The sequence below is a fragment of the Lissotriton vulgaris genome, chromosome 8 (genome assembly GCF_964263255.1).
Source record: "Lissotriton vulgaris chromosome 8, aLisVul1.2, whole genome shotgun sequence".
NCBI lineage: Eukaryota > Metazoa > Chordata > Amphibia > Caudata > Salamandridae > Lissotriton > Lissotriton vulgaris.
This window is the reverse complement of record NC_141696.1, coordinates 327,918,313-327,937,781: the sequence shown is the minus strand read 5'-3', so window position 1 is coordinate 327,937,781 and position 19,469 is coordinate 327,918,313. Positions and strand designations below refer to the sequence as shown.

The following is a 19,469-nucleotide window of genomic DNA, read 5'->3' as shown; positions in this document are numbered from 1 at the left end:
CGTCTTTTTATGATATTGAATTATCGAAATAAAGTATTTTGACTGACTGACTGACCTATGATGTTAATTTAAGCATTCATTTATTGAGGTGCACAATTCAGTGGTTTCACCCAATATGATATTATTCACACAAGATAAGCACAACACTTTTGCAGGATACAGCAGCAAAATACATATTCCCTAGGTCAGACCCATTCCCCTACAACATTTCACAAAATACCGTATTAGGTGCTCTACCCACAATAGATGGGCATCTTCCACCTTTCACCTTCATTGCTGCATATCCAAATGTATGCTCACCAGAATGCGACATATCCAAGGGACAAAAAAGGCCCACCTTGATTTTTAATTTCCAAAAACATCTCATCAGTTTCAGAAGCTTTATGTGAAGAGAACCAAGAATGTGAAATGTTGGAATGTGTAGATTTACAATATTTAAGTTTTGTATTAGAAACTGGAAGTTTTAGTGACTTGGAGTTAGCAAACCATCCCATGCACAGATAACCCTGTATCGCTGTAAGTGAAATTATACATGATCACATAATGCACAGTGACAAAGAATGCTCATAAAAAAAACAACGTTGTCTCTCTATCGCACAAACACACACACAAAATCTCTATCAATCTTAATGTGTGTGCTGGAGGCCATGGCTCCCTCTCTATATATCTTTCTGTCTCTCTCACACACACACACACACACACACACCCACTTACACACATTTGCACACACACACATTACCCCATCAATCTTTATTAGTATGCACTTGGTCATGTCTCTCTCTGTCTCTCTCATGCACACACTCGTTCTCTCTCTCTAGGTATCGATGACGTCATGAGGTCAGATGCATTGTAGGGAACCAAGCAACTGTCCCCCATGTCTGCTTTCCAATGGTGATTTCAGATATCAACCGCTGCTATGGTTACTGACTGTCTGAGACACCCTGCAGCTACTGGTTATTGGAAATGCAACTCAGCCCACATTGAAACCTGCAATACCATTAAAGAAGTGTTTGACCAGCTGAAATATAGGTTTCTTGACATACAACAAATAGGGAGAGCCCTGCAGGGGGAGCACCAGAGGAACCCTGCTTTCTGTTCAGCAATGAGACACCAGGTACCTAAGACAGGACACTAATCGAAACAGCAAGGATGGTATGAAGTCCTTACCAATGCATCAACGCAGTAGGGTGCAGATGTCCCCACAGCCAATACTATCAAATCTACTTTGCATGTGAAACACAACAGAATTTCTCACAGAATATCTCACAACGTCATAAACCCATTCCAATTTCAAGCCCCTACTAATGCCATCCCACAGAATGACAAATTTCACCCTATCACATTTCTATCTCCTTCCTAAACCTAATTCGTCATAACAGTGTCCATAAAAGTAACACACTCTTGCTAAATCTAAATCCTTGTATCAAAATCCTGCACCTAATCCTAAATCACTGCATGTGATTTCTTAATTTCTGGGAGAGGTATGTGGTAGGTGTAACTTTGCTGGTAGGGATACTGCCAAGTTCCACAAGGTCATTTTCCATGTATCTAGTTGAATCTTTCTCTTATCATAGCATGCATCCAGACTTGGTTGAATGCCAGTGCTGTTTAGAGATAAAGTAATGGCCTCTTCAGAAGTCATTGCTGATATCTGGACACTTATAGATTTCAAAAGCCTTTATCTTACTTTAACCCCTGGAATAACAGATTACTGGATTTAAGGTGATCATTCTTATATAGAAATATCAGGATATGTACTTTTAAATTATACAAATATGTGAATTTAAACTGCATTGTGAATTAACAATAACCTGTTTATGCAAGGATGCATATTCTCGTCACAATAATTACTTGAGACCTATTGTACCATTAACATACATGGTCTTTACACTCGCTGAATTTCCTGGTTTATAAATAAAAATGTGTAACTTTATATTTGAAGCTGGTGTACTGGGTGGTGTGTTTACCTGTATCAATATCACTTCAGCATTTTGAGTAAAATTATCTCATAAAAGAGGGTTTCATGTTTGGCTTCTGTCCACTCTTTATTGCTCTTTCCCTACCACACTGTGAGCAAAGAAAGAGGGCACGTATGTTAGATTCCATAACGCTGCATCTCTCACTTATACTAAATTTGTTTCAGGTCTTCAATTGGTGGCATGTGTAGCATACATATTTGACTCCCACAAGTCTTTCTAAAAAGAAGACCATCTGCCATTTTATTTGATGTATTCATTTATCATGTTATAAATATGCCTTTTTTAACCAATCTTTGATGTGATCAATGTACCTATACAGATTGGTAGAGTAATACTTCCTTCAGCTTCTGTGAACATGATACATGGACCTCAAAGTTGCACACTACTGCTTCAAATAGAAGCAGACATACGATTAACTAGGTATCAGTACTCAAATACATAGTTTTGAAATAAACTCCATCTTTAAAAGGCTGCAGATGTACTTTCAAGTTTAATTGTATGCGTTTATCTTATAGTGTAACTAGGCCTGGGTGAAATTCATGAAATTCACTTAGAGGACATTCACACAACATATCCCAGAAATTACACAAAATTATAATTTATTTCATGAAATGCGGGGGCGTGGCTAACTGCAGAGCATGGCGGACGTGAGCTGAGAGAGCTCCGTGCCAAACCCGACACTTTGTCAAATTATCCTGGCAGAACGGGGTACTACTGAAGAATAAACACCTGCATTATGCGGCGGAACAACTAAGGTACTGGCGGACTGACCACCGAGAGCCTGGATGCAATAATAAAGAGGTATCGGGACGTTGCTGCTGCGCAGGGTGCCCTGGGGGAAAGGGCGAAGAGAGCTATTGGACACAGCCGAGTGAGCGGCCTTACTGGGACAACGGAGGAAGTCCCCCCCATCCCGATCCATGAGCGGCAGCTGTGAATTGCGGCGGCGCATGACTACAGCCTTGCCCTGCGATCCCCGAAACTTAGAGAGAGGCACAGCGGAATAGGCTGTCGGAGGGAAGGTAAAATGGCACTTGGAGGACTGTGAAAGTATCGACAACAAGAGGCCGAGGTACTGCGGGAGCTTAGCGGAGCTTTGCAGAGGTCAGCTGGATGCGGAATACTCAGTGGGGCAGTGACACTATTATCGGGACACGGAGGTAGGGTGGTGCACAGGTTTCAATACGCGCCATACTACGCTGCTCGTGCCCTATCCCAATGCAATATTGAGGCCCTGGAGACGTGGTGGCCGTGAGCCATGAATGAGTGCAGCCTGGGGCTCAGCCGCTGGATTCATAGCGTACGAATTGGGGGTCAACTGCACTGAATTGTGAATACATAGCGAGTGGTATATGCATTGTAAAGACCTGAGAGGCACGCAGTAGAATGGCAGAGTGATATGCAAATTGAAGAGGCTGGGCCGATTGGACTCCTGATGCGTTACGGGTGAGTCCTGTGAATATGCTGAAGGGAGAGGGTACGGCTGCCTTAGAACCCTCATTGGTGGAGCCAGAATTGCGCAACAAACCAGGTACACACACGTCGCATATGTGAACTGAATACATTGCATAATGCCGCAGGTTGTAGTCGATTGGTGTTTAGGGACAGTGAGGAGTGGCATCAACGGTCCTAAAGGGGATAATAACTACCACAAACGCCCCCCTCTTCCAAGAGACAAAGTTTGACACAGCAGTAATGTACCGGAGACCTAACTCCACACCTCTGGGGCGGCGCTGCTGGTGTTCCCGACTGGACTGGAGATCGGGTGATAAAGGTTCCACAAATACAGACTTTACTTGGCACCATGGGGTGCACTAGAGCGAAGCAAACTGACTCACATGCCACTGAGAACACCAACACAGTGCTGTTGAGTGGCGAGACACAGGAATCAGAAACTGATGTGATCCCCCCTACAGAGGAGTCACAACCTGTGGATAAATGGGACCTAATATTGAAAGAAATACGGGACTCGGGCATTGCACTGGAAACGCAGTTGGGATCGCTCGCCACTGGCTTTAATCTTTTGCAGGCGGACCACAAGAAGCTGACAGAAAAGGTGAAATCTAACAAGCTTGCTTTAGATGACGTAATGCCTCAACAAACTGAACAAACCACCCAGCTGGTACAGGTGCGGCACCAGTCCAGGACAGGGTGGATCATGCAGAAGGGAGGTCCCGCAGAAACAATGTGTGAATTCTGGGAATACCGGAGAAGAGCGAAGGACGCAACCCCACGCAGTTTAGGAGCATGTGGCGAGGGAGGGACTGACGGCTCTTTACAGTGTGGAGAGGGCGCATAGAGTGCCGCCTAGGCCTCCCCTTCTGGAAGCGCCCCCTCGCCCCCTGATAGCACGTATTCTGAATTACAAGGATCGAGACACAATACTGCGGGCTGCACGAGAGAATGCTCCTATCCACTTTGAGAATAAAACGATCTCCTTGTCACCAGATTTTACGCTAATGGTACAGAAGGCAAGGGCCACGTTCCAAGAAGTTAAAAAGAAACTGAGAGTGCACAATTTGAAGTATGCCTTACTCTTTTCGGGTAGATTGAAGGTGATTCATGGCCAAAAATCTATTTTCTTCGAGAACCCGGAGGAAGCGGCAGACTGGCTGGAGATCACTTTCACCCCCCCTGCTTTACAGGCCTCCTTTCCACGGAGTGGCTCTGTGCGATCCCCGCCGCAGCGCGAACCTACAGCACATATGGAGGCTGCCGGGGTGGAGGGGGCCCCGTGGTGGCCCCGTCGCGGCCCCGTCTGCGGAGCAGATCACGAATAGCCAGAGGGATGCTCTCCTGATGGCGGCGGTGCTGGTGGAACATGACGCCTGGATCCGGGCTGTGTCTGTCCACTCCTCGGATGGAGCCACGGCTCGTTCAGAGTCTGAGTCCAGCCTAACACCGTTTCCTTTGGTTACCGCACAAACAGTGGACAATTATTGAACTGATGGAGAGGGCTCATCGGGAGTGGTATTGTATAATATGCTGTCAAGTAGGTTGTTTTGCTGATGATGTCGTAGGTTACCCTGTTCTCTAAGTCATTGCTTATGCGGGAAAGGGGTTTGTGCTAGAGCGATGCAGTTAAGGTAAATGTCCAAGGTACATGACCAATATTAACACAGTGGCTGCCTCCCCCCCCCTTGGCGACTGCACTATGGCACTGTTTCAATTGAGTCCAGGTTGAAGTACTAGTTATGATTTGGTCCTATGCGGTTAATAGGGGAACATAGTATTGGGGTGTTTTGTTGTTTTTGTAGACTCAGCTTTAGCTACTATGATGCTTCTACAACTCAGCAACCGCTTTGGGCATGGGAGACCACATTGCACAGGACCTGATGGCAAGCCCTGATAGATATAAGTACAACTCCTGGAATGTTTGAGGACTTGGCTCAGTCCATAAAAGACATAGACTGCTAGCCCAATTGAATAGACGGAAAGTGAATGTGGTATTCCTCCAGGAGACCCATCTAAATCACGATGAAGCAGTGAAGCTAAACAAGAAGTGGAGAGGGCAATTGTTCTTCACATCATATTCGGCCTTTGCTCGTGGGGCCGCAATATGGATTAGAAATGGTACGCCTTTTAAACTAATAGAACAAAAGATTGATAAAGATGGCAGATATGTTCTAATACACGGGGTGCTTAATGGGGAACACATTGTGCTGGGAAGTATTTATATTCTGAACACTGAGCAAGACACGTTCCTAGAGGTTTTAAATACACTATTGATAGGTTAGGAGGACTACCCATGGGTGATAGGGGGTGATTTTAATGCAGTACTGGATATAGAGCTAGACAGGTCACACCCTCCATTAAATAACACGATCAGTAGAAAACTAGCGGATGCCCTGAAAAGCTGGGCAGTTTGATGGGGATTGTAGATGTCTGGAGGGCAACACATCCGACAGATAGGGAATATTCCTTTTACTCCAGACGCACAAATTACATACTCTAATCGACAGAATATTTTGCACTTCTTTGTTGCTGAATGCAGTTAGTGACTCTACCCACTTGGGGAAAATACTATTGGATCATAATCCGGTGAAGATTACGCTGCAATGCGGCAAAATACTTACCCTAGTGCCGACATGGAAACTACAACCACAGTTACTGGAAGACTCAGGGCCCGATTCACAGAACTAACTTAAGACAAAATCCTAAACTTACTACCATTTTGGTGTTCACAGAAGGCACTTACTCATTTTGGTATTCATAGAAGGCACTTACTTACTCATTTCGGTATTCACAGGACTCCTAACTTTACTATTCCTAAACAGAAAAATCCTAACTTTAAGACTTTCGGTATTCACAGAAGGCATTTAGGAGTCCTAAAGTAAGGAGTCCTAACTTTACTACTCCTAAACTGAGAAAAATCCTAACTTGAAGACTTTCGGTATTCACAGAAGGCATTTAAGAGTCCTAAAGTTAGGACTCCTAACTTCTGTGAAAACCGAAATGAGTAAGTGCCTTTTGTGAATACCAAAATGAGTAAGTGCCTGGATAGATTGGGACACATTTAAGACTGTAATGCGAGGAGTGGCATTCAGTACAAGAGCAGGGGCGAGACATACCCTTATTACTCAGCTTACTGACATAGAAAATACCTTAGGGAGACTAGAGCAGATGGCTACATTGAACGATGCACATCAGTTACAGCTGCAAGAAGCTCACATTAAACATGCAGAACTATTGAAAGATCTAAGGCTTTTAGATTCTAGGCTTTATGCACAGAAACAACACGTTGTAGCTGACAGGGCGGGCCCGCTACTGCCCAGAATTGTTATAGACGCTCCTACGGTCGTTCCCATTTTAGAAATTAAGAATGTAACGGGTGATATGGTATATATGCAACTAGACATAAATGAGGCCTTTAGGGTATATTAAGAAAATCTATATACAAAACCGGATGTCATCGAGGACACAGAACTCGAGGCATTCTTTGGCGGTCTGCAGCTCCCACAACTGCTGCAAGCACACAAAGAGGAACTGGGGCACCCTGTGACCAGTATGGAAATCAAAAGTGCGATTAAGAGCTTACCCCTTAATTAGTCATCCGGTGGAGATGGACTGCCCATTGAATTTTATGCAACATTCGCTGACCTGTTGGTACCCCATTTGCAGCGATTATATCAGTCATCATTAGAAGCTGGCACCCTTCCCCACACTACACTTCAGGCGACCATGGTCTCCTTGTTAAAGCCGGGACGGGATAGCACTAACATGGCAGGGTATAGGCCCCTCTCATTATTAGCACAGCTCTTAACATTAGGAGACTACATCAAATAATGACCCATATCCTCCAGCGAACCGATGCAGTGGGATGTATTTAATTAGACCTGCGCCAGGCTTGTGGTTCCCTGCACTAGGAGTATATGCTCTATGCCCTGTCCAAATTTGACATACCAGAAGAATACATAAAATGGGTGAGGTTTTTGTATATGAATCCAACGGCGTGGGGGCGAACAGTAAAGGCATATTTCGCAACAATATAAGCTTGCACGGGGAACGAGACAGGGCTGCCCAGTGTTTCCCCTGCTGTTTATTCTACCTTTAGAACCTCTGCTACAGGTATTGCGCACTATTGTGGGTCATAGGGGGATAGTGTTAGGTCCCCACAGACACATTGTATCTGCATATGCAGATGACTTAATATTATATTTCAGGAACTTAGATAATGACTATGAACCCGTACCCTCTGCATTTGCCACATTTCAAACACTTTCCGGGCTGTCAATGAATGAGAATAAATCCTATGTTTATTTTTTTGCGGATGCGTCACACACTGGTTCGCTGGACTTTGAGAACTGGCCATTCCAAATCGCACTGTGCACTTTTAGATATCTGGAAATAAATATATATAGAGATACAACGGACCTCCTAGATGGCAACCTAAATCGTACTATTACTTCACTTAGGTCCCAAATAAAGTTCTGGATCACACTGCCTATATCAGTGGCAGGCAAGGTGGCAATTGCCAAAATGGTGGTGCTCCCTAGATTATTGTACTTTTTCACTAATCTACCCATTATAGTGCCATCCAAGATATTCAAATTGCTATCCTCTCTCTTGATTGAGTTGGTGTGGGGTAAGGGCAGAGGCGTATAGGGATTGTAAAATTGCAATTAGCTACTAAACAAGGAGGGTTAGGGGTCCCTGACCTGAAATCCTACTGTTACGCGAGTCAGTTACAGTGGCTGGCGTACTGGTTGGCGGGGCGGAATCTGCAGGAAATAAACATGACACAATTAGATTGGCAAAGGGGTGAGATCCATGCACTGATGTCGCCCAACAGCAAGATTCCACCAACGGAGCCACATTTACTGAAAATTGCATTGTTGTATTGGAGAATATTCCTAAGGTACACCAAGACAGTGACTCCATATGCCCCAACTATACCTCTTCTGGGGATCCCCATACAGCTAGGCAGGGTCACTAATAGGATAATGAGGGCATGGGAAGATGTAGGAGTGACCACAGTAGGCAATTTCTTCAAAGAGGGTACCCTGATGCCTCACAATGTGTTCATTTGAGAACACGGAGAGCCCGACACACTGTTTATTCTACACACAAGTATTTCTCACTACATACTAAATACTATGTACTAAATGGGCCCCTGGGGGTGTGGAACCAACTACGCACGCATTAGTCACAATGCAACATTTGATGGGAAACGGTCAACACCTAACGAAATGGCTGTACAAAGGTAGCAATGGTATCTCTCCAACCCCTTCGTGCCAAATGGGATGTGGATATAGGTAGAGCGCTCAGCGACAAGAAATGGGGTGCAATGTTAGAACACCCTAGAAAGGTGTCGAAAAACCAGAAACTCAAATTTATACAACTCATGCTCCTGCATCAAGCCTACCTGACACCATGTAAGCTGAGTGCTATGTTTCAAGACGCATCGGATGTGTGCCCACGAGGTCAATTACCTGTAGCGGATCTGCTACACATGTTGTGGAATTGCCCACGACTGCGACACTACTGGGTAACAGTATGTGCTCCAGTGAGAAATAATGACAGGCTGGAATACTGTTTGCTGGGGCTGGGCCCCAAAGGGAAGAAAGGTAACCCAGTCACTAAATTTAATAATTTGGCACTCAATGAAATGGAAAACTGCTAGACCACCGTCACTGAAGGAATGGTATGATGAGCTAATGTGATGGGGCAGGGCGGAAGGTGCAGAATTAAAAAGACAGGAACAACGTGGACTGCGTAAGACACCTATATCTATGGAATGGAATATGCTGCTGGAAGAGTTTGGCACAGTAGACATACTAGAGTATTGCTTATAGGGTGTATTTGGGCGAGGCATAGTGAGTACAGAACTTGGGCTGCGCTAGAGTCTTGTAGTGTACAGTGGGTTGCTGCCGGGGACCAGAATATTGAAATTTGTGTATGAAATGCTATGCTGAGCTGGACAGAATATATGGTTGGAAAATGTCCTTGTTTGCTGAGTCTACGGGGAGGGAGGTGGGAGGGGAAGTAAGAGAGTTTATGTTCATCTTAAAGTTTCATGCTATGTAGCACGTTGCTGCAGTATTATCCAGTTATGACTCTTCAGCCTGAGGTATGTCCTTACAGCAATTTATACAGAGAGGGCAAGGACCATGGCGATCTAAAAATGGAATGAGGAACAATGTTGGGTATTTATAGGTTTATACACATGCTACTATATGGAACATGCTGTAAATTATGGTTCGCTGGAATGCGGATACTATTGTTTGATATGTAATATGTATCATTATACTATGACTATACTGGCTAATATACCATGCGCTGATACCTTCTAATAAAAATATGCTTAAGAAAAAATAAAAATGTCATAAAATACTAGCTTTGACATATTGCAAAATGTGTTCTGATTCCAATTCTTTCCCCCTACCTGCCCTGGATGGAGTGCCTACCATCCTTTTGCACCATTTTTTCACCAGGAGTACAGCTGGAGGTACAGACGCTGGGGACGGTCTTACCAATATAGCCCAGATCCTACAAAGGTTACTAGAAGTAGCCCAACATCTGACTGAGATCTCTCCCTGCCTGCCTTTGTCGTCTTTTTGGCCAACACGGTGCACTAGCCTTCCTGGGGTGGGCAGGAGGAGCTTCTACCCCCCTACTTGCCCCCTTTCCACCTGGCATTAAAACTATGGAAAAAGGCGCTCTGGCCTCTGTGGCCACTGTGGTAGCTCAAATCCTACCAAATCTACGAGAGGAGCCCAACACCCCATTCTAATGCTCCTTCCTGCCTCTGCCTGCTACTGATGACTTGTTGGCTCCTGCCTGCCTTTGATGTATATAAACACAGAAGCATAGTTGCATTTAGGGCATTGCAGGAACCTTCCTTGAGAGACCAGGAGGAATGCCTACCATCCGAATGCCCTACTGATATACTGTCTGAACACTTCTTAATGTATATACTGGATTCAACTCATCTGCCCATAGCCACATCGCACCGTCCTACTCACCGCAATCTCCCTGCTAGCTGGAGTTAATGGACTGAAGGGTTGCCAGCTGCCCGGCCATAAACTTTTGATCCAATGAGCTCTTGGGCTCCTCCCCACCCTCCTCTGGTGACGACCCGTGGATTGCCTTAGCCAGGGTCAGACTCACAAGGTCAGTCTTCTTGTTTGCCTACTGGATTACTGTCCCTCCTCATGATCTACCAGCACCATGAATGGGATCGCCCATGCTACCTTGGCTCAGAATCGAATGTAGGTTCTCCCTCTGCCCCTGCAACTCAGCGGCCATCCCTGACTGTGACCCGGAGTAGCAATCTCTCAGAATTAAGGCTTAAACCACTCCTGCAGCCTATCTAAGTTCGCCCTCCTGGCCTCACCGATCCCCTTCTCTCTCCAGCATGGCAGGCTCGTGCCTGAATGCAACAGGGGGCAACTCCTACGCCATCGTATACCCTCCTAAATTCTCCAGGACCGCTGCTAAAACCTTAAAACGTACCCTCCTGAGAAGACACTGTGAGACTTTGATCTCTGACTTGTACTTTAATGCCTACAAGGGCACAATTATCAATGACCTTATTTTCTACTCAAGAAAAACAGCACTATGGCGTGCAGCCATATCTAACCTACTTAACGTACATGAATCCAGGAACATTCCCTTTGGCGCCAAACTCACGATTGTGCCCTCCCATAATCTAAGATCTGACCTTAGCATTACACTATTCAAAAACTGCACAGTTCTGATCCAAGCGCCAAACACAGATCTCAACAAATTTGTTGACTTTTTCACCTTCCTTAAAAAACATGTGCATGACTTCTATCCCTCTGGGCTCCCCCAGCGCTTGCTGTTGCCATCTGACTCTTCTCATAGCTCCGGTCAATGCAGCTCTAAGGACAAGGCTAAGGGCTTCTGGCCTACAGCCACTTTCACTTGCATCCCCTCTCCTAAGGTTCAGACTGACCTGACTCTACCCATGGTGTTCCCCAAGCAAAAAGACACTCTGTGCAGCATTTCTCCTATGTCTACTAGTGAACCTCCCTCCACTCCCCCAAACCTCCATCATCTCACAATAAGACAATCCCACAGCCCTCTTCCAACCCTTGCTCCTCTCCAACACTCATAGTGACTAACACACTAGTCACTCATCGCGCAGCAGACACCCGCCCTAATAGCCCTATGTCCAGCCTGCTGAGCAGGCCTAGCCCTTCGCACACCCCTCCTCTCAGAAACCTAGATGCAGGGTGGTTGAGCTCCACTACAAGGCTACCCGACCATGCCAGCAGAACAAGGTCTGACCCACTGGTCACTTTTCCACAAGTTCAACCTTCACTTATGGACCTTGAAACTCTGGAACTCAGAGTAGCCAGCATAGCTCAGAGCATCCATAACTCTGTTCTTGAACTGAAAAGCATCCTTAATCTCACTGAACAATCTATCTCGAATATCTTCCCCACTCACCAAGCCCTTCTTTCAACCCTTGCTACCAGGTTTTAGACACCGTCGCCCTTGCAAGCATCCCTACTACTTCTCTGAGGACAACGTTTAAGCCCTCCTCTTATCTTATAAGTCTTCTCCTGACGCCTCCAGTCCTCCAGACAAGAAAGATGAATACTTAATTCACTAATTCACATGGTTGCAATCAACTCTATTAGATCATCAACTCTCCGTAACAGAGGAGTAAACAGCAACAACTTAGCGCAAGCACCCTTATCCTCCGAAACTCACAATACATGCACCAACCCTCCTTTCTCTTTCCTCCTAATTAACTGTGGATCAGCAGCAATGCATGCCTCTGACATCGCCGCTCTTGTCCTGAGCCAAAAATCTGACGTAGCAATCCTTACCGAATCATGGCTCAATGAACAATCGTCACCTTACCTAGATTTTTTTGGTCCCTTCAAAATATAGCATCGTAAGGCTTGACAGGCACTTAAAAAAAGGGGAAGGCATTGCTTGCATTTACCGCTCAGACCTCCTCGTCACTGAACTTCACGTTGACCCCACCGACTCCTGCGAATATCTCGAACTCTCCATATGTAGCGACGCTACCCAGTTGTGCAAACTGCACATCTTCTACCATCCCCAGGCAAGAACAACACCTTCAGTGACTACCTCATGAAAATCATTACAGCTAAGGTTCCACCCTCTCCAATGACATTTTCCTCAGAGACTTTAATCTGCACTGGAATGACCTCAATAACCCTCAGGTTAATGCCCTCAAAGACTTCCTTGCTGATCAATCACTTACTCAAGCCTGCATATTAACAACTCACACGAAAGGCGCCACATTTGATTGTATCATTGCTAAGGCAACAGCGATCAGGCTTAACTCAATATATTCATGTAACTGGTCTGACCACAACGCTATTACCTTCCTATTACCTGGCACCCACAAGACAAGGCCAGCACAACTTGTGAAACTAAACTCTGGCTCATGGACACAAAGAGCATAGATCTCGAGAAGCTGGCTGCACGTTGCGAGAATGACATCCTCTCCCCACCCCAAATCTCTCAAAGGTATTATATTGTATTGTATGCCAAACTTGTATAGCTGAACTGTCACTCTAAGGGTATCCTGGCGCTAAGACTTAGACAGATGAAATCAGCAAACATCAGGCCTAATTATCAGTGGGACGCATTGCTCTCGTTCCTAGGGAACAGCCAGGTTTTCAAACTCTTTCTGAAGCATAACAGGGAGTTAGTGTGTCTAATGCTCTGAGATAGTTTGTTCCAGAGGCGTGAGGCCGCCGTACCAAACTGCCTGCCTCCCATTCTGGATTTCTTATATCTGGTAGTTGTTACCAGATTTGCGCTGGAAGAACGAAGATGTCTCATGGGCTTATGCCAGGTGAATTTCTCCTGCAGAGATAAAGGGCCCATACCATGTACTGCTCTAAACACAATACATAGAGACTTGAAACTGACTCTTTCCTTAATGGGCAGCCAGTGGATGTCTCTCAGGGCCAATGTCGTGGAAGACATGCGTTGCCTATTTAGCACCAGCTTTGCTGCTATAGACTGGACTCTCTGCAACCCCTGCAAGATATATTGTGGTGCTCCCAAATACAGGGAGTTGCAGTAGTCCAGTCTGCTCAGAATTATATTCCTCACTACAAGAGGTCTAGCATCAGTAGGCAGCAAAGGAAGAATCTGCTGAAGTGCTTTTAACAAAGCAAAGCAAACGCAAACCGTTTTGTTGGCCTCTGATGCCATTTGGAGGTTGTCATACTCCAGGACACCCAGATTATGCACAGTTTTGACTGGGACCAATGGGTCATCCCCATGGGTGAGTTTGAACTCTAGCTGCAGGTACTGAGCCATTTTAGCAGGAGAGCAGTATACCACCTCTGTTTCCCCCCATTGAACTGCAGAGAGTTTTTTCTGAGCCAACTAGAGGTCTGGCGCATACATTCCTGGAATATGTCCATGGTCACCGCATGCTTCCCTTCCAGAGCGAACACCAATTGGGTGTCGTCAACATGATTGACCAGGTCGATCCCAAAAGATTTAGTTATGGGGATCAGAGGGCGCAAGTATATGTTAAAAAGAATGGGGCTTATTGCCGAGCCCTGTGGCACCCCGTGGCGTATCCGAGACCTAAAGGAGGCGAACTGTGTCATGGTTACAGCTGTTGTCTTTCTGATAGATACGAATGCAGCCACTTCAGAGCTCGTCCTTTCACACCTATTCTTTCCAGCCTTCCCAACAGCACTACATAGCTCACCGTGTCGAATGCAGCTGACATGTCTAGTAGCACTAGTACAGATGAATTACCATTGTCGGCTCGCATTCACAGGTTATCCAGTACGGTTACCAAAGCTGTTTCTGTCCCATGTCCTGGGCGAAAGCCAAACTGATCCCTATCCAATAGATGATTCTCTTCAAGATAGCATGATAGGGACTTGTTGAAAGCCTTTTCCAGAATTTTTATAGGGTATGGCAGGAGGGATGAAGGCCTAAAATGTGCTGGATTTGTTGGGTCCAGAGAGGATTTCTTGAGCAGGGGGGTTATCACTGCCTCCGTCCATGCCTCTGGGACCACTCCTTCTTCTAAGGACTGACAGCAGATCTGTCACATCCCGGGAAGTAGTTCTTGCCCAAACTCCTTCCAGATCTTATGAGGGAGGGGGTTTAGGGGAGACCCAGAGGATACACTTTGGGCAAGGCTGTTGAAGAGCTCCTCAGTAAGGGGTTGAACATACTCCAGAGATGTTTCTACCCAGAGTTCCTCAGCTAGTATCTAAGGTAGTTCATCCTGGCAGCTAACACTACCTTGGTCAAACCCTCCAACAATTTTGGTGATCTTTTCATCAAAATAGGTGGCAATCTCATCACACAATTTCTGCGATGCAACCACTTTATTACCCATACAGGTTGGGCTAGAGAGATCCCTTATGATATTAAAGAGAGCTTTTGTGCTGTAGGATAGGTTTAGCATAAAAAAGTGCTTTAGACCTGGAGATAGTCTCCTTGTACCTGGCCTGCTCTAGTTTCAGCTCTTTCCAGTCTAACTCTAGGTATGACCTTCGCCACCTCCTCTCAGTCTGTCTACATGTGATTCGCATTAATTTCAGCTCCTCACTGTACCAAGGGGCTGAGCGTTTCCTTCTATTCTTCATTTGTTTCATAGGGACGCACAGATCCAGAGTTCTGGTTATGTAATTACAGTATGTTTGGTAATTTTGGTCTACTGACTCATCAGGAGCAAATAAGGTCTGGTTCTGGAATGTTGGGTCTGTTCGGTTTTTTATCAATTTGTCCCAATCTCTTCCCTTGCGATAGGTCACTGATCGAATGTTGTTATTCGCTGGACTGGGCATTATAATCCTAGAATGGATAAAAAAATGGTCAGTCCAGCTTTGAGGCAGTACATCAATGACCTCCGTCTCAGTCTGGTTTGCAAACAGGAGGTCCAGCACATGTCCTCCTAGATGGGTTGGCCGTTGTACCAACTGGTATAAACTAAGATTCTCGCACGTTTGCTTCATGTCTCTCAGGTGATTCCCTAGAGCCCCGTTGTCCCATAGATTAAAGTCCCCCAGAAGCATCATTCTGGAGTGTGTTAGAGTCAGAGCGGCAATGGTATCAAACAGTGCTTGGTACTGGATGTCTAGACCTGGAGCTCAAAATCCCTAATAACCTGTGAGGAGTTCTCTTTCTTTACAGCCAAAATTAGGAAACAAACTTAATTCCACCACCAACATCTGGCCCCTTACTGCCGGATCCCATCTTTCCTCTCTCCCCCTAGACAAAACCCAAGAATCAAGCGCACTGGTCCAACTTCAAGTTATGTGACGACCATTCCATCGCGGAAAATCTATCTTCTTTAAATCCAAATAACCACTTTAATGACCCACTCCCCATCAGCTGCATGGCAGCGACCTCCCAATTTATCATTCCCATTTGGACTACAATAATCAATACTTCCCTGCTACAAGGGTCCATACCTGACTCTCTAAAAGCTGCTCAAGTCGTCCCCATCTTTAAAAAAACCACCTTGAATCCTGCTACTCCAGACAATTTAAGACAAATATTCAATATCCCACTTCTAGAGATAGCTCTGGAGAAATGTGTGAAACTTCAATTGAGCCCACATATCTCCAACTTTAATCTACTAGACAAATTCCAATCTGGGTTCAGGCCTGGGCACAGCACGGAAACTACTATTCTCCATATTGTGAATGATGCTCTTCAAGCCCTTGACCAAGGCAAAACATGTCTCCTAATTCTATTGAATTTATTCTCTGCATTCGACACAGTCAACCACAAGAAACTACTTGAACGCCTCAAATTCAGGATTTAAGTAGGGGGGACTGTTCTCGAATGGTTTAGATCCTTCCTCCGGAACTGCACCCAGAGATTCTTAGTCAACAGTAATCTATCTGCTCCTTCCCGATAACGATCGTAGTCTCCCAAGGATCAAATCTTTCCCCAACCCTCTTCAATCTCTACCTTGAACCGTTAGCGGAATTATTACGTACCGCCAACATCTATGCTGATGGTACCCAGTTCTACATCAAGTTCTCATCTCTAGAGGAGATCTACTTTTTGAATGATGCCCTGAAGCTGACTGTTCAATGGCTCGCCTGCAACCAGCTCAAACTAAATGCACAAAAAACAGAGTTCCTTCTAATCTCCCAACCTAAAAGTATCACTGAAATCCGGGAATGGACCAAGTCACAACACTAAACTGCCCACCGACCGTAGTGGAATCTGCCAAATCTCTCTGAATAATCCTAGACAGCAAGCTGAATATGCTAGACCACATCAACGCTTTGGATAAAACTGCTAGGTTTCACCTGAGCTACCTGAAGAAACTAAAACCTTTCCTTGATGCCTCGGACCTAAAAATGGCAGTCCAGGCATTAGTTATCTCCAGAATTGAATACGGATGCTCAACCCTTTCAGGCCTGCCCAAGATCTCCAAGGCCCCCCTAAAAGCTTGCCACAACGCCTCCGCCAGACTCTTAGCAGGCTCAAACAAATTCGATTACATCTCAACGCATCTGAAGGTGCTGAACTGGCTTCCTCTTGAAGCCAGAATCCAACTCAAACTGGCATGTATCACCCACAAAGGGCTGCAATCGAAATCCCCTGCATATCTTGCCCAGGAAATCATGGTTTCTGGAGGAGCCAGAAACTCCTGATCTGCCTGAAACTTTGTGCTCCAGCCACCCCACTTCCGAAAGGAAAAAACGTACAATTGTGCTTTCTCTGGGGCCGCACCAAGAATCTGGAACTCTTTCATCAGAAGAATTCCCTCTCTTTCAGTATTTAAAAAGGAAGACAAAACCTTCCTAACGGGCAAGTTTCTCCCATAAATCATGCCTTGCACACACCGCTCAGCGGCTTTGCCTATTTTTGTTGCCACTAGAGTTTGGACTGACTGGCTACTATCCATCTTGTACTGACCTTGTACTCCCACAAATGCAATTGCTGGATTTCTCTGTATTATGATCTGAACATTGTATACATCCTGTTATTCCCCAATTGTTTCACTTCCTTCTTCCCCTACTTATGTTTTTTTTTCTTTGACTATTTCATACTTGTACACAACGTGTTATCCCTTTAAGGCGCTCTGATACCCTAACGGGTCACCTTCGCGCTCTGTATAACACTAAATGAATAAATAAATAAATACGTAAATAATTATTTTGGGCGAGGCTACTACAGATAATGTCCAAAACTGCATGTGACAGAAACAACAGCCACTCACTTTCAGTTCATTAGTTTTCTACCAGTGCTCCCACAATAAGGGCATATTTACAGCAGAATGGTGAAGCATGGCATTAAGCAAACATTGCTATTGCCACACTTCTCCATTCTAAAAATACTGGGATGTGCCGTATTCCCCTAGCGCTGGTGCAGAGTTCAGCTGCCTAGTGCAAATGCAGGCACTCTTGCACCATGCTGCAAGGGTGCCTGTGTTGAGGCGAAGATTGTTTATGTGTAGGAAGGTCCCCCTTCCTGCACATAAATAATCTTTAAATGCTGTTTTGTAACTTCTATGTGTGCTGCTTAATGCAGCACAAATAGAAGTTGCAAAACTGAATTTATTTGTTATGATTGTTTATGTTCAGGAAGGGGGACCTTCCTGCACATAAACAATCATAGGCAATTCGCTGTTTCTATGCGTGCTGCCCAAGGCGGCACACATGGAAACAGCAAAAACGAGGAGAAATAAAGCATTTCTCCTAATTTTGCCTTTTAAGACCGGGTTTTCCCTGTTCTTAATTTTGGCGCTGCCTCCTATTTACGCTGCCCTTGTAAATAGGATATAGCAGAAAAAGGTAAGGCCCTAACCGGCAGGACAGGGCCTTAATATTAGACTAGAAGAAGAGTTTGTGCTAACTGTCGTATTCGCATGCTGATGAAACAATTAAACAGACTTGAGCCCATAAACTTAATTAAGATGGACCTTATGCATTTATTTGCACAGTCATTCTTATACAATAAACATTGGCAATACAAAATAATTATGCTGTAGTGCTTAATGGTGTATTCTCAGGTTTTTTAAGTAATAATTATAATGGGAACTTTCGGAATAATGCCATTGTAATTTAAATTTCATTGGTTCCTAATAGCATCCCTTAAAAAGCATAATTTTGAAAAATAATAGGCTTCCTTTGTTGTTATTGCCATATTACATACCTGATGAGGTCAGTGTCCTGGAAACAGTGCGCAGCAGAAATTAGCCATTTCTTTGCAATAATTGATGCTCCACACACATGACCATGCATTCCTATTTGTAAGCTCGCTTGCCAAGGCCATTTTCCAGATTTTGCATCTTCGCCTCCTACAATTCTGTTTTTTTTCACTTGGCTTCGTCCACAGTCTGAAAAAAAATACATTAAGGAAAATTCCAAAGTTCAAACTTGATAAGAGAAAGGAAGATAAGACAAAATGTTATTGTCCCAACCTAGGCATTAAAATAAAATTTCAAATAAAACTGCCAGATATAAAATCGAATAAACCTGAAATAAGTACAGTATCATTCAAGAGTAAATACATACATAAATATATCATAATCCATTTGACATGAATTTTAATTTTGGTCATTAAAATTATATTGAATATTAATTGACTGAAAAGGTTGTACAAGTGTTAAATCATCAAAGTATTTTTTTCTGGGGGGGCGTGGCCAACTGCCGAACATGGCGGCAGCTTAACCCGGGAGCTCCGCAAGGCAATCCGGCCCGTACAATAATCCGCAAGCACATCCGTATACTGACCTGCCTGAAGGGGTGAAATCGGCCCCGGGAACCGAGCGGCACATAACGAGCCGCTCCCAGCGAAAATCCGACGCCGAGAAGTGCTCCATCCGTCGATAGTGAGAAGAGGCCTACAGCGACTCGGCAGCACCGGCCCTGAGTTCGGGGGCGTGCCGACCGGAAGCGCACCTTCTCCGGCCGGGAAGAGTCGGCATTGGCCGGCGACCGCTCCTCCTTGCTTGGCGCCGAGCTCCACCACGGCGCTCCCTTCACGTTGCACTTGGGAGCACCACTAAGCCAAGACTCCAGTGATAGCAGGGAC

General features: G+C 45.0%; 1 pseudogene across 1 annotated transcript in view; it reads right to left on the bottom strand.

The window, feature by feature from the left end:
• The window catches only part of LOC147697001 (suppressor of tumorigenicity 14 protein homolog), a 381,221-nt pseudogene that overhangs the window by 59,993 nt on the left and 301,759 nt on the right, over positions 1 to 19,469 (bottom strand). The window contains exon 15 of the transcript XR_015299131.1: positions 18,588 to 18,771. The product of XR_015299131.1 is annotated as a suppressor of tumorigenicity 14 protein homolog (transcript). The remainder of the gene's footprint in view (positions 1 to 18,587; positions 18,772 to 19,469) is intronic.